At 43.7% G+C, this 16,139-nt stretch overlaps 1 long non-coding RNA gene across 1 annotated transcript in view; it reads left to right on the top strand.

Annotated features, from left to right (window-relative positions):
- LOC110335410 overlaps positions 1-16,139 on the top strand; it is a 41,585-nt gene that overhangs the window by 23,264 nt on the left and 2,182 nt on the right. Inside the window, exon 2 of the long non-coding RNA XR_002381169.1 lies at positions 12,762-12,937. This is a non-coding gene — a long non-coding RNA (uncharacterized LOC110335410). The remainder of the gene's footprint in view (positions 1-12,761; positions 12,938-16,139) is intronic.

The raw sequence follows: 16,139 nt of genomic DNA, 5'->3' as shown, positions 1-16,139 counted from the left end.
AAAAAAAAAAAAAAGAATCCCCTCTGCTCCTCGGTAACTTATTCTCTTACCCATTAGCATATTTTCATTCATAACATGAACATCCCAATGTGAGCTGAACAAGGATGACACAGAAGAGCATGCCAAACTTGATGGAGAAGAGCCCACGAGACTCCCCAGTCCCCAAACCCTGCACACAAAGCTGCAGGCAACTGAGGAAAGCTGAGGACAGAAGAGGTGGCCTTCCTCAGGTAGAGCACACCAGCTGGTTGTTTGTAGCAAACATGCATATAACTAGCATTGCATGGACTGAACAGGTTATATTTAGGAATTATATTGTGAGAATTCATGCATTTATGTATATGCCACAGCAATAAAAAGAGGCCTTGAATTCGAAGGAGATTGGAGAGGGAGGAGAGGGAAGGAAGAAATGTAGGCAAATTATAATCTTAAAAATTAACATAAATAAATAAATAGGGGAGGAGGAAGGCCATTTCCCATTGGTCTGAGGGTGGTGGGAAGGGTAGAGCCTCTGACCTGTATGGATAGTGGGCCGCATGTGCTCTTTCCACTTCATCAAGAGGCTGCACATTGGCTCTGCCTGAGATCGGTACCCACTTCCATGTGCACCCTGTGCTGCTTCTCTGTAAGCAAGCTGCTCAGGGGCTCCTGTCAGGTTTTAGACCACTCACTCCCTAATCCTTTTCTATTCGGAACATCCCCCCACCCCACCCCCTTGAGACCTGATACCGTATGTTTGAGACCTGGTTTGGATCTCTTAGCTGATGGGCATTCCTTAGCACATGAGTAACGGAGTCGTGAGAGCCACAACCATAAGAACAAAGTCCACAGGACCTATGATTTATTCCAACCTTGATAACACTGCCTAGCTTATATAGACCTATTATTTGAAATAATAAAAAAAGAAAGATAAAGAATTTTCTTTTAAAAAAAATCACAGACTACATTTCCTTTCCTCCTTGGTATGCATCTCTCTCTGTCTCTACTCTTTTTGCTTTAAAGTAAAAGTATAGTTTTGATTTAAAACTAAACATTATAGCAAAAGAATTATGTTGATTTAAAACCAAGGAGCCTTAGTGCTTCCAGTCTCCCTGAGGATTCCCCTCCATGAAGTTATACGAGACAGCAGCTAACCCACAAAACTTTTAAAATGAAAGCGATTAAAGTTCTCTTTGCCAACCACATGTGTTGGGTATGTGCTGTCTGTTTCAGTCACTTTTCTATTGCCACGAAGAGATATATTGACTGGAAGCAGCTTCCACACGAAGGTTTAATTTGGCGTACACTTGCGGAGGGAGGGAGAATCCATCATGGTGGGGAAGGCCTGGCGTGAACACGGGAACAGAACACTGGCTGACTGCCTTTCCATCCACACGCTGGAAGAAGAGGGAAGGGGGGAGATAGATGATGAGGGCGTGGGAGAGGGAACAGGAGCCATGAAAGGGGAGATGGAAAGAGGGAGGAGCGGGTGACAGCGAGGGGAAGAAGAGAACACAAACTGGAGAAACTATAAACCCTCAAAATCCGTCCCCAGTCCAGCAAGGCTCTACTGCTTAAAAGTTCCATAACTTCCCAAACGAGGCCCCCCATCCCCGTAGGGAACCGGGTGTTCAAATGCATGAGTCTATGGAGACCCTTCTCATTCAAACCACCATACTACATGTGAGTGCAAAAGACGGGAGAGGAGAGCTCTAGCCCTGGTCAGGTCTCGCCCCAGAAGGGCGTGTTTAGTAAGGCATCAATTAGAGCCTTAGCCAGAAGAGGCCTGAGCAGAGACCTGCAGCCAGCGCTCCAGGGTCTGTAGTGTTTTCTAATGTCAGACTGTGGGCCTCAAATATGGAGCAGATGACTGCACCATTAGGCCTTTTAGGAGCCTTGTCATAGGCTGAAGCTTCCTGGGTTACAATGCTACTCTCCATGTGGCAGTTCTTGGCATTGGCCCACTAAGCATGCAGGGTTGTTTGGTATTGCAAAGCTAGGGAGAAGTTAGCTTTGTGTGTCCTCCTGTCTTCCATCCCCCTGACCCCAGATCTTCACGTGTTCAGGGGCTTTCCTGCACTCTGAGAATTGCAGAACCTTACCTCATAGTCTGAAACTCACAAGAAGGAAATGGTAAAGATCTACACACACAGTCCACGAAGACTTGCAAGCTTGTTGTCTATGGCTCTCCACACTTTCTCTCACATCCATGAGTGTGATCCAGTTTCCCCGCCAAATCCGATGTCTAACCCAACAGCAGGGCTCCATCCCTCGGCTTTCACAATGAACTCAGTCGTGCAGAGCAGGCCACGCTTTCGCAGCTTTGTTGAATAATTGTGAGAGCGAGGGGAAGGGTGTGGCCATGCCCATCCATGGAGGGCCTCTTGTGTTTTAGTTACTGAGTCCTAGAGACAGAACACTGAGCAAGACAGACAGAATCACTGTCCTTTCAACAGTGGGAGGTTAGATAAACCTCCAGGGAGGTGGTGGGATTCTGGAGCACGGCTGGGAATTCTAGTCTATCAAGCTTCTCTACTCCATGGAGTCGGATGAAGAAGACCAGGCAGATAATGAGGCCACAGGGACACCAGTCAGGGTCTTTAGAGGGAACACATGAAAACAAAGTGAACATAGATGTTGGGATCAGAGCCCCATGCCTCAACTTTCCTCATCTATAAAATGAGACCATCGATAACTTCATTCCGTGTAACTGTAGACGATGAATACTGTATCACTTAAAAGTTCTAAGTTCAGGGTGGCTGCTCAGGTCTGGGTCCAGCCCTTTGATTCTAGTCAGATTCTGAGGTATACCAGAAAGAGGAATCAGTAAGGGCTGAAGGTGTGGAGTGATGTATTGGTGCTTGCTAAGCATTGATGGTAACACAGGCAACCACAGATGTCTCTTAGGGCTTCCCGATGAGCATCAGAGACCCTTACAGATATGTGACTTAATGAAGCCTGGGGCATAGACAGGCTTGTCATTGTCGTTGCAGTCCTTACTTCTGCTCCAACAAGACTGGGTAAGCGGATTCTGCTTGTGGGCCATAGATGGAAAGCCAACGGCAACTAAGAGGCTCTGAACTCTGGGAGAGAAGCTGAAGCTAAAACCTCACCTGGCGAAAGTCAGAGCTGTGAAATGTGTCAGTGATAGAGGATGCTACCATTGCACCTGGAGCCCCTTGCCATTTAAGGCAGAAGAAGTAAGTGACCGGCCATTAGTGAACGCACAGCGGAAGGCACTCCAAACAGTCACTCATCCCGTTTCCCAACCCTCTGGCTGACCTAACACTACTAAATGAGAAACCTCCAGATTTGAGCCATGGCAGGGGCATGATGTTTGAGTTAGAGCCTCTTCCTGGTGCCCCAAGCCCGCAGGACCACATCTGAGCAGTAGGATCTCAGACAAACACTCTAGTAGAAGCTTGAATCTGTATCCTGATATCCCCCTACAAGAGAGCTGCTGATCTTTAGTTGATCATTTCCTACTAACCTTAGACACCCATTCAAACAATCTCCTTGAATGGATGGTTTGATTGTGCCCGTGTCTTTCCTACATCCCACTATTAATTTAGAATTTTTTTATTAGTATGTCTTTGTGTTGCGTTTGGCCTGCATGTACAATTATGTACCATATATGTGCAGTGTCAAAAGATCTCTCATAACAGGATCAAGTTACACAGCTGTGAGGTGGTATGGGGGATCCAGCCTGAGGTTCTCAGGAAGAGCAGCCAGTGCTCTTAAAGGTTGAGCCATTGTTCTAACTTGTCCATTATTAACTTTTGATGTTTTCCCATTTCTTTGTCAATACTGACAGAAATGAAAAAATCCTATGTTTTTCTACCATTCATTTCTACAAAACATAAGACAGTAATGGTTGGTTTGAGGTAGGAGGGATAGATGACGAAAGAGAAGAACCCCTCATATTTGTGTGAATGCACAGGGTCCAGCTGTGACACAGCACTGGGTGGGTTGTCGTGAAACTGTTTGAAAAGAGGGAGGGAGACAGGGAGGCAGGAGTGGTGTTAAAGTTTACCGAAGCTTACCAACAGGGAGATGAAGATCCATGGGGGAGCGTGCAGGGGAGCCACGGGGCTATTTAGAATTTGAGGGGTTCACTGCAAACCACCACCGGACTAGCAGCCTCTTCACCCACCGTGCTTGTTCCAGAAAACCTTGACTGTTGCTTACTCCATCCATGGTGCTGCTTGCGGCCATGGCGGGGCGGGCGAACAGGAAGCTCCTGTGGTCTGATGGCAGCAGCGGGACTAGCTTTCTCCTTGTGCTCTTTTGGCTGTGCTGCCTTACCTCAGCGAAAGGTTTACCTTCTAGAAGGCACAGCAAACAGTGTGACACCATTAGCTTGGCTTGCTGTGTGCTTGCAGGACCACATTCCAAGAGGTTAGGCACAGCCAGGAGGCAGGTTCCCTGCTGGTTCCGCCAGCCCCATGTGTACAAATGAAGAGATAACGTTTTTTTTTTTTTCTAGACATTCTGATCTTGGACCATTGGGCTCACTTCCATTGCGCCTATTGCTTCGGTCTGAGCTTTAAGCATGGAGAAGGGGGTATTTCAGAGACGTGGCAGCTGATGCTAGTGCCTTTTTTTTTTTTCTTAAGGATCACACCCACGGAACCATCGAGTGGAGACACTGATGTGACACTGGACTTCTACATATTCCTTGTTTTAGTCTGAAGCCTGATGGCTTTGTCTTCTCTTTTCAAAGTGTCAGCAGAGAAAGCTCAGCTGGGACCCCTTTTGCTCTGACAGCTTGTGTACCATTCTCATTGGCCACTGTTGCCCTGCGCCTATGGATTCCATGGCTTGGGGGGAAGATCCGAGCAGATACTAGAGGGAGAAGAGCCCAGGCCTGTGGAAGATGGGGGTGGGACTCTAAGGATGTAATGTTAGCATTTAGGTCATGTTACCTAGAATGGTCTTTCCCCTCTCACAGGTATGGTCCAGTAACAGACGTCCCTATGCCAGGTTCTCTTTCCTAGGACATAGTTTACAACAAAGTGGGTAAACCCCTTCCGTGATTCCTGCCTGGAAGTCAGAAAGCCTGGGTGCAGATGTCTGCTAGGAAATCTCCCCCCATCGGCAGAAGGATATAGGAAGAAATTCTCACTTCTGCAAAATGGGCCCTGAGTTCCTCTCTTCAGGGCCCCTACCAGGCTGTTGTCTATCTGCCTGACTGACATGGCATTAATACCTTCTCTAATAAACTCCTTACTCCCTACAAATCCATCCCCCGGTGTTCCCCTTGAACACGCCCATGCTGTTTTCAGAGACACAGAACCACGGGCAGTAGTTCCACGAGCCATCAGGAAGGCTTGACAATTCTGTGGCTTTATCTTGACACTGTTTGCCACCAATAAGAAAACACTTTAAGGAGTCTGTGACTCAACAAAAGAGTGCTTTTTACAGTGCAATGCAACTGGCTTCTGGCCAAGCATGGCCTCCCTCGCTTTCACAAATGTTATGATCAGATAAACAAAGAGCCTGGGTCTAAAGCAGGGATGCCTGTGGTTGGTCCTGGGTCTGCCATTTATTACTAACTCTGGAAAGTAGGAGGGGTTGTTTAACCTCTGCTATGTCTCAGTTTCTCATCTTTGAGTGAGGCCAATCACTCCATCTGCTGCACCAGGGCAGTATGTGGATAACATCCATCATCATGTTTAAAATCCTCAGAGAAGTGCCTGGTTCCCCTGCAGAGGGAAGTCGCTACTACCTAAAAGACACACAAAATACATAGAGCCACAAAGTCAGGCCTCTGAGTAAACGACAGATGAGGAGATGCGCTTGGTACGCGTTGATGTTGACGTATTTGACTCTGAGAAATAACTAGGTAAGAAATGGCTATCATCGTGACCTGCACCGGCTATGATAATAAGTTGCCCCAAGGCTGCAATGGAAGTCTTTCTATGTCTATGTAGAAGGGACTGTACTCAGAAGGCAAAGCAAGGGACCAGCATGGGTGCTGAGCGGTGAGGAACTGGCAATGCTAACCAGGCAGGCTTGTAACTGGCTGGAGGTGTGTAGAGGAAAGCCTGGAAACCGGTATCCTGTTTGCTAGTGGCGGATTCTCCAGGGCAGGATATGGAGGAGCCCACGCCGTTCCATCCGAATGCTCCCAAAACCTTCGGTTACTCACTGCTTTCTGCGAGCTCTGTTTCCAAGTGGTTAATGGTTCTGCTCTGGGCAATTAATGCATCATTCAATTTGTAGTTATTTTTCTGGAAATGGTACCATGACTACAGCATAGTATTCATTCTTATATACCAAGCTTCCTCTCAGAAAATTACTTAGATGCTAGAACGATCTAGCTCATTAATAAATAAGTTCATTTTGGTTTCCTACTCTATCAGTAGCTTACCTCATAGACTCACACTACCTTTGGATTTATAACACACTCTCTTTTTTTTCTCCATTTCCGCATCTCTTTTTTTTTATTAACAGCTCGATTGAGGTGTAATTGACATGCAATGAACTACATATGTTTTAACCTTACAATCTGACAAGTTTTGACATCCGTCAACATTTACACAACCATCACCACAATCAAGCTAATAAACCTGCCATGCCCTTCACGCCATGAGATTTTTTCCCCCATGCTTCTTTGCAGTCTCTCTGCCATCTCCGTGTCCTGGGGAGACTCCTGAGCGAGTACTGGCAATCGCTCATCTGTCTCCCGGCACTGCGGAGTACTTCGCATCTCTCAGAACTTTGTTAATAGAACCATATGATATATTATAATTTTCCTCCCTCCCCTTCCCTTTTGAATTTCTTGACTTTTACCGCACTGGCTAAGATATCCAGATGATATTGGGATAGGGAGAGTAGAAATCCTTCCTATTTCTGGCTTGAGGAGAAAACGTTTAGTATTTTACTCCCGACTGGACGGTTCTCATTATTCCTTTTTAGGAAATTGCTTTTTTCTCCTTGTTTCTTGGGAATTTTTTTTTTTCCCGACAGAATGTTACCTAATTTTTCTTGTGAATTTTTGTTTCTCTGTTGCATAGGTTTAGAATTAACTTGTTCAGTTTATACATGTTTGGGGTGGGCGGGGTCTTAAGATACTGCTGTATCATTGATTCTGATTTCATTACATCATTGTTCAGGAACATAAAGTTTGAGCTCTTTCTGACTTTGCTGTTACCTGTTTTATGGCCCAGGATATGGTGATATTCTCCTCCCTGTTTGCTCTTCTGACAGCATCCATGCAGTCAGGCTGCCTTACTATTGCTAAATCAATCAATCTCTCTCTCTCTCTCTCTCTCTCTCTCTCTCTCTCTCTCTCTCTCTCTCTCTCCTCTCTTCCTCTCCCTCTCTCTTGGCAATTGCTGACTGGTGCTAACATTGGCACTGCAATGGTGAACCTTAAGGTTCTCCTGACTTTTCCCCCATGCCTTTCTTTCTCTGCTTTGTTGCTCCGTGAATTGATGTTCAAAATAGCCCAGCAATTGGTGGTTATTTCACCTCAATCAACCGATCCCTTCGCTCTTATGAAATACTCTTTTATCCACAAGAGTATTTTGTTGTTCCAAAATATAGAATTTAACTCATGTCTATGTTTCTGTTTAAAGTTTCTGACATAGAGGATTTATTTATGGTTAACATACTTTTTTTTTTTTTGCCCTTTAATAAGAATACTTAGGTCATTTGTGGCTAATGTGATGGGTGGGATGGTTAGATTTTTATCTGACATCAGCGTATTAGCTTTGAATCACGCTAACTTGGCTCTGCTATAATAAGATTTATAGGATACAAGCATAACTTTTAACACTGTCTTAATCCGTTTAGATACTATAGCAAAATACCTTACACTAGGCAACTTACAAACATTAGAAATGCATTCTTCTCAGCTTTGACTGACAATGATATTAAGGTGTTTCTAGGCTCTCCCTATAGCCTCTCCTTAGTCCCCTAGACTCTGAGAAAGCTAATGAAAAAAGTTGGATGAGGCACACTGTTGTGTGTAGAAGGTAGGCAAGGTTTACTACAGATTAAAGGCAGGAATGCCCAAGGGAGAACGGACAGTGGCCTAAGGGACCACGGAGAAGAAAAAGACTCACAGGGAGGGTGAGAGTGGACAACAGCCAGAGAAACAATTGTGTTGGTTTTCAAGGCAGGTTTAAAACCCTCCACTAGAGCAGGCAGCTTTCCCAAGGACTGTTGTCCTGCCCAGGGAACAATGGTGTGTCAAGCCTTCTGTTAGGTGTGTTATGAGCCTCTGGGAAATTCAGAATTTCATGTTTCCACTCAAGGTCAGAATTATGACCGAGTCCGTTCTTTGATCACTAATCACATAACAGAGCAGATTCAAAAGAATTAAGAAGACAAAAGCAAACATAAATATGCACACTGTAGGCCCAGGAGATAAAGATGCACACTGTAGGCCCAGGAGATAAAGGTTCTTACCGGAGAAGCCTGATGAGCCAAGTGAGTCCCCAGACCCCATGTAGACAAAGGAGAGAAACAGCTCTCACAGTTGTCTTCTGACCTTCCAAATGCACGTATCTCAGGAGGTTCAACACCATGCTTCCCTCCTTCCTCCATCTGCTGCTGTCAATCAGGGACGCAGGACATCGGGCCCAGAGGGTGATGTGTTTGTTTTATTTTTCAAGACAGGGTTTCTCTGTGTAACCCGGGGCCATCCTGGAACTTGCTGTGATGATCAAGCTGGCCTCAAACTCAGAGATCTGCCTGCCTCTGTCTCCTGAGTGCTGGGATTAAAAGCATGGGGACCACCACCCTCCACCCAGCTCTGGAAGTGATTTTTAAGGAAAAGATAATTATCTTTGGTTGTACAGATGTGTTGGTCAAAGAAGTTGAAACACCGTCTTAGGGCACTGAGTCGGGTGAGTGGGGATATTTTCTGCCCATCCTGTCATAGAACCCCTCAGGTCTGGCTCTAATACAAAATGAGAGTGCTCTTTGAGATGGGCGATCCTTACTCTACGTTCCCAAGTCTGGGGCCAAGCAAACCTTTTCTTCCTCTATAGTCTGTCTCAGTTTGTTTCTAAAGAGGCAGAGAATAATAGAATCTCCAGGGCCTGGTAACAAGCAGAGTCCTACAGTCTGAGTTTCTGGTTTCATAAGCTGGGGGCTTATGTGGGAAGGGCTTATGCTCAATGCCCCTCAGTTATGCTGGTACCTAGCTTGTGTACTGAGCAATGATGCTGCCCAGGACCCATATCTGGTTCTCAGATGTCACCATAGCAGCCCACTTGGCAAGAACCATAGCTGTTAGAGATGCTAGTGCTCGTCTCTGGCTGCCAGACTATTGAAGGAACAGACTTCTCAACTTAGAAGCTCCTAGGAGTGTCCTGCTGCGGAGAGACATGGCTGAAGCCCACGGGGGCCACCCAGACAAGGAACTTGTCTCCAGGAGAAAATTTGGAAACTTGTCTTCTGATTTTACAATACAGTCTTGTCGCTGAGCGCCTAGGTCAGGAACTATAATTTGTCTGGACTGCTGAGTTAGGCAGTCTCTCGTCCTTTGTTAAAAACCGGCAATAGTGGTACACGTCTTTAATCCCAGCACTCTCGAGCTAGATGCAAGTGGATCTCTGAGTTTGAGGTCAACCTGGTCTACAGAGCAAGTTTTAGGACATCCAGGACTGCAGAGAGAAACACCCATCTTGAAACACCAAACAAACCAAAACCAAAAACCCTACTCTTGTGTCTGGACCTTAAAATGAATGGGGTGGGGGTTGGGGTAGCTGAATCTCTATGTCCCTCTTCCCAACGTGTCTGCATTGAGTGGGTCACCTTTTTATCCTTTCCACTATTAATTTTCCTCACTTTAGTTCACCTAATGAGGATTGATGGTGCAACCAGGCTTGTGGTGCAGGCTGTGACCTGTAATAGCACCCTCTTGCTGACTCTTTGTAGTAAGAGATGAGCCAATGACAGCAGTGGTCGGTCCACAGAGATGCTGACATGATTCTCCTCAGTGAGGCTTATGGAATTCAAGCGCTCAAGGCCATGGTTAGGCGTCAAGGTGGGTGGGGTAGAACTAGGCAGAAACTTGGGGATACATGGAGATTCAAACACATTGGAGCCTTAAAGGGAAAGGGAGGCTTCCCTTTAAAGTCTGGAAGGGAGCTTTGCAAGTGATAGACTGAGACTCGGCCTGTAAGAGTGCTTGTTGTTCTTGTAGAAGACCCACATTTGGCCCCCAGCACCCACATGATGGCGCTCAATGAGGGACTCCATTGCTCTCTACTGACCTCTGCAGGCACCAAGCGTGCAGGCAGTGCAAGTACATACATATAAGTAAAAGACTCATATACAAAAAGTAAAATAAATAATTTCAAAAACGGAGTGAAAATGGGAGAAGATGGGGAGAAGGGGAGGGAAGGAGGGAGAGGGACTGGCTGAGGACAGTTACCATGAGAGAGTCGGGGAACACCAGAGGAGTCCCTTCAAAAAGCTGCCTTTGGTACACCTTGTACAGATGCCCAGATCAAAGGCCAGACTTTTTAGGGAAATAGAAACTTACATATTGTGAGTGAGAACACAGTAAAACCACTGAGCGAGACCTTTCCATGGGTAGAAAGAACGTTTATTGGGGAATCAAATTGCCAAGATTATCTCTGGAGGCATTGTTGATAAAGAAAAGAAAGGCAATGAAAAGCAGGTGGGTTTTATAAAAGCAGGTCGACTGTCTTCAGGGTGGGGCCCTTGAGCTCATCCAAGCTCTAAATAGGAACATGTCTTTAGGCCTCTGTTTACCCAATAATTCTTCTGTGTACCTAGCCAAACTCCTTCAGTTTAGAATGTTGTCACCAGCACTGATGTTTTAGGGGGTTGCTTTGAACCTAGCACATAAACAAGATGATTTAGCCCGGCAGAGCCTGTGTAAAAGGAGCATGATCATAGGCATGGGGCTGCTACAGGGCAGGAAGCTTCTTAACTGTGTCCCAGAGAGAGCCGTCGAGAGGTGTGGCTTCATCTTTATAGAACAGGATCTTGCCTTAGGCCAGTGCTTCCCACACTTTTCCCAGGACAAATCGGGAGGTATTTCTCTGAGACCTCCTCATATAAAATGGTGAATCACCTTCATGAGACAAACCCTTCATGATCCTTCGGTCTCTCTCAGAGCCCTACCTTCTAAGAACACCAACTTAGTGATGAAGATTCAACATATGGACTTTGGCACACAGAAATATGCAGACTGCAGCAACAGTTTACATTCGGCTAGCACTACCCTGCTTTGTATACTGTGAAAACGTTAGTACAGTCTACTTGCCTATCTTCTTTTACCTAAGTGGTTACAGCAAAAATGGCAAGGACTCAGTGGCAACATACCTCTGTGTGTGTGTGTGTGTGTGTGTGTGTGTGTGTGTATGCGTGTGTGTATGTACCTGCTACCTGCCATGTCTAGACATTTGTCTCTTACAGCTGTGAAGGCTAAAAGTTCAAGATTCCAAGATGCTAGTGGGAATGTAAAGTGGCCTAGCCACTATGGAAATCAGTATGGAAGGTCCTTAAAAACTAAAAATATAAGTCCTATCACTCCTCTGTGTGTGTGTGTGTGTGTGTATGTGTGTGTGTGTGTGTGTATATATATATATATATATATATATATATATATATATATACACATATATACGCCTGAGGATTCTAAGTCAACATACCACAGAGAAACTTGCACATCCATGCTCATAGCTTCACAACTCACAATAGTTGTGGGATCACCTTAGATTTCTGCCCAATGGATAAAGAACATATCACAGACACACACACACACACACACACACACACACAAACACCACGTGGGAGTTTTACTCAGCCTCAAAGTTGAATGGAATTATGTCATTACCCGGAAAACGGAAGCAACTGGAGATTGTCACACTAAATGAAATAAGCCAGACTCATGAAGACAAATATCACATTTTCTTACTCATGGCTGGATAAACCCAGAATGAAAATGAGGACATGACCACTCCAAGGTAAAGTTACAGAGAAGAGCTTTATTGTAGATATGAGGGAAGAGTACAGTCAGGGGCAGCCGGAGGGGTCCAAACTGAACTGGGTCATGAGAGATGGGGGGGTGGTGGCCAAGAGTGTAGGAGCCAAAAATGAGCAAGGTGTGTGTATGATGGGGGGGGAGAGAGAGAGAGAGAGAGAGAGAGAGAGAGAGAGAGAGAGAGAGAAGAGAGAAGAGAGAAGAGAGAGAGAGAAGATTGGGGAAATGAATGTAGTCAAAGCAGCACATGGTCTCCAGGCTTATTCCTGACTTGCAGATCATTATCTTTATCTAATACAGTCAAAGGAGCCATGTCTCACAATCTTATGTTAAACCTAATTTCCTCTCAAAGACCTTCCTCCTCATAATGTCATACTGAGGCCTGGGCTCATAGCCAAGGAGATGCAAATATCCCATGGGTACCAGTTCTGACCCCTCCTTCCTGGTCTTTGTGCCGTGGATAACTATGCCTATATCTCCTTTGTCATCTGTCCTAAGTCATGCACTTCCTTGCTGTCATTTCTGTTTAAGTGCTCCACTAGTCTCAGAAGAGGTTTAGACTATGAAAATAAACACTATATATTTGTCCAGGTAGCCACCACCTTTGTTATCTTTCAGACCTTTTTATAAGTTTCCACCGGGTGCCGTTCTTCTTCGTCGGAGCACCGTCTCTAACCATTCCCACAGGTTGGGTTAGACTCCGTGTGGTTGAGGACTTTGCTTTGCCTTTTTGGAGAGCCGTGTTCGCTGCCCAGGATCCTAGGTTAACAGGCTTTGTTCTTTTCAGCCTTTAAAGACACACTTATAGCCTGTGCTGTCCCCTGAGGGTGCCTTGTTACCTTACCCTGCTCCAACGCACACAGCATAACTTCTTTTCCTGGTCACTCTGATCTCCAGGTTTCTGAGATTCCAGAGTGATATGCCTTGATGTCTCTTTCCTTATGTTTCATGTGTCTAAGCTTCAGTGAGCTTCTAAGAACTAAGGTTAGTATTTTACAGATTTTCTAAAGTGTAGGGAAATTTGGGTATCTATTCCTTAAAACATTTCAGGATTCCATTTTATATATATAAACATATATAAATTTTTTTTTGAAATTGACCCATCACTCCTTAATGTTTCGTTCCTTTAAAAGAAAGAATTAATTTTTTTTTTTTAGTACTCCCTTCACAGAGTTTTGTGGCTGTCTTTGGGTTCACTAATATTTTCTTGTATAATATCTAATATGGCAACACTTCTGCTTAGTGGATAGATGTTTAGGACTTACCTCAGTGTTTCCCTTCTCCCTAGAATATCTTTGGTTGCCCTATATTAAATGTTTTGCACATTACTTTGATATATAGAAATATATACATAAAATATATTTCAATATTATATAGCAATGTATTATATATAACACATAATAATTATATAATATAGTTATTGTATAAAATCATATAATATATTTATTTTAATCATACAATTATATAATATATTTGTTATATATAATTATATGTTATATATTGCATGTTTCAGTATATAATATGTACTATATTATAACACATATATACTATATATTATATATATTGTATATATAATACATAGCAATTTATTATATATAATACATAAACAAAGATGTATAAGTATATATTATATATTTATATGTAAATAAATTTAATATAAATAATATAAAATAAATAAAATATAAATATATAATATAATATAAATATATATTATAACGTAATATAAGCATTTATATAAATATATACCTTAATAAATATATGCATACATATACACATAAACAAAAATATATGTAATAAAATAACTACATATACCATATATATATTTATATATTTGTACATATATTTTTGCTTGTTTCATGTAAGGAGAGTGAGTCTGGGTCCTATTTTTCCACACTGAGAGAAGAACCCTCACAACTGTACAAAAATTTCCATTAGTGGCAGGTGTTGGTCTCACATACGTTTGCGTATACACTTGGTTCGGGTCTACTTTTAACATTGTACAGTCACGAAAGCACCTACACTTCTTATTCCGACACCTGGGCTACCTCAGCCTAAGGACCGATCTTCCTTCTCATGCTGCAGTGTATTTTTCTGTTTCTTTGCTTGCCTTGTAAAACTGCAAATTCGGCAGGCTTTGAGAATTATGCCTTTTAAGGTGCTAGCTATTTCTATATCCCTGTAGGTATCATACCTTCATAGCTTTAGTCTGGGATAGAGATGCTTAAAAATTACCTTTTTTTCAGTTAGAATCTTCCTTTTAAAATCGGTTATACAAAACTAGAGCAATATTCACTCCTTTCTGCTGGGGCAAGATACTCACGTGAACTTCTTCGAGTTCCTACAAGTCTGGGGGGCCTCCTCTTCTGGCTTGTGAGAAACAAACCCCTCTCCAGCTTTATGTGAACCAACCCCGCTTAGGTCTAAACCTCTCAGATCTTTCCCCCCTGAGATACATTACCCACACATGTGCCCTCCTCAAATTTTGTGGAACTCCTAAACTGTTCATCTCTGGAGGTGTCACTCCATGGGGCTGTGTCCTCTCCAGGCTTCAGGTGCTCTCTAACCATCTTGGTGTCCCAGGCACCCAACTTTATGCCTTCAAACTCAGGAGTAAGCTGGATCAGTTAGGCTCTAACTGGCTTCCCTCTGCCACTGCTTGCAGATCTCCTGAAGGCACTAGACTAGAGTCCCTCTCTGGGATCTCTTTTGTTGCCTTACATTCGTTGCATGTTACTATACATGTTGCACCTTTCCTGCTTTTGCTTACCTGATGTAGGGAGTATAAACCTGGTACTTGATTTTCCACACTCACGCCTTTCCTTTCTTATACTGGGAAGATATATATATATATATATATATATATATATATATATATATATATATATATATATATCCTCACCATCAAGTGTAATCTCTTCACTGCCCGTGCTGTGGTTTCTGGCACTTGGCTTTTGTATAAATATCTAGAAGCTACTGTCTAAATCTGCAATATGACCAGGAGTGTGTTTCATTTCCCTGGAGTCTTTGCTCCTTCCTGCACCACCTAGCTGATGCTCTCCTAGTTGGTCCCCCCCACACACACGCACACATTTGTTACCCATGTCAACTGGGCTAATTGTTCATGACACCGAAGCGCTTACACGGCGATTGATTTTTCAGCCCTGAAATGAGAGGTAGATGTATGAAACCATTTATTTGGCTAAATGTGAACCAGCTGGTGCCTTTATCATGTGGATGGGGATAACTAGTGGATGATGAGCTTTTGAATCATTTGCAACAATAAACATAATAAGTATAAGCAAAACCAAGATGACTATGAGCCAGATAGTCATGGCGACCCCTCCAGAGGGTGGTCCATAGGTAATTTCATTACTTTGCAAACACAGAGTATATGTTCAGGAATCTAGGGGGCATAGCCTGCCAGAGTACCACCCTGTGTGGCTTAGACACATAGGCTGGCATGGCTGTGCACCTCCTGGGATGTCTGAGACCATGATGTCCTCCTTGTCCACTTGTATGATGGCAGGTGGACAGGGACAAGAAAGAGAAGTGAGGCACAGCTGACTGAGAGGCCATGGCCTGTCCCTAGCTGCCCTTCATTTTGCTTACACACCAACCATACCATGCGTCTGTGCAAAGACCATCGAGTACCTTCAGTTCTGTCCTGTGGAAAGGGGCATTTGAGTTGTGAATATGTGGGGGATGATAATGAAAAGTGACGATGGACCTCAGATAATGACTACATTCTCACATTTTGGGAAGAATCTTTCGTGAAATGTAGCAAAAAAAGAATGAAAGAGAAAGAGAGAGAGAGAGAGAGAGAGAGAGAGAGAGAGAGAGAGAGAGAGAAAGAAAGAAAGAAAAAAAAAGCTCTTGCCAACACCCTCATTTTGACTTCCCTGATCCCTGACACTTTTCAAACAGAAGTCTACCTGTCACTAAGGTAGTATGTGACAAGACAACGTGTTTCAATAAGCCCAAATTCAAACTATAAAATAGTCTCTGATTTCTGCCTGTTTGATTAATGTTCTTTGTTAAATCAAAACATTTGCCATAGTATGTACTGTTTCTCTAGTTGTCAAATCAGTTATGGTTTTCCTTTCCTTTCCTTTCCTTTCCTTTCCTTTCCTTTCCTTTCCTTTCCTTTCCTTTCCTTTCCTTTCCTTTCCTTTCCTTTCCTTTCCTT

Source organism: Mus pahari, chromosome 18 (assembly GCF_900095145.1).
Source record: "Mus pahari chromosome 18, PAHARI_EIJ_v1.1, whole genome shotgun sequence".
NCBI lineage: Eukaryota > Metazoa > Chordata > Mammalia > Rodentia > Muridae > Mus > Mus pahari.
This window is presented reverse-complemented; position numbering and strand designations above follow the sequence as displayed.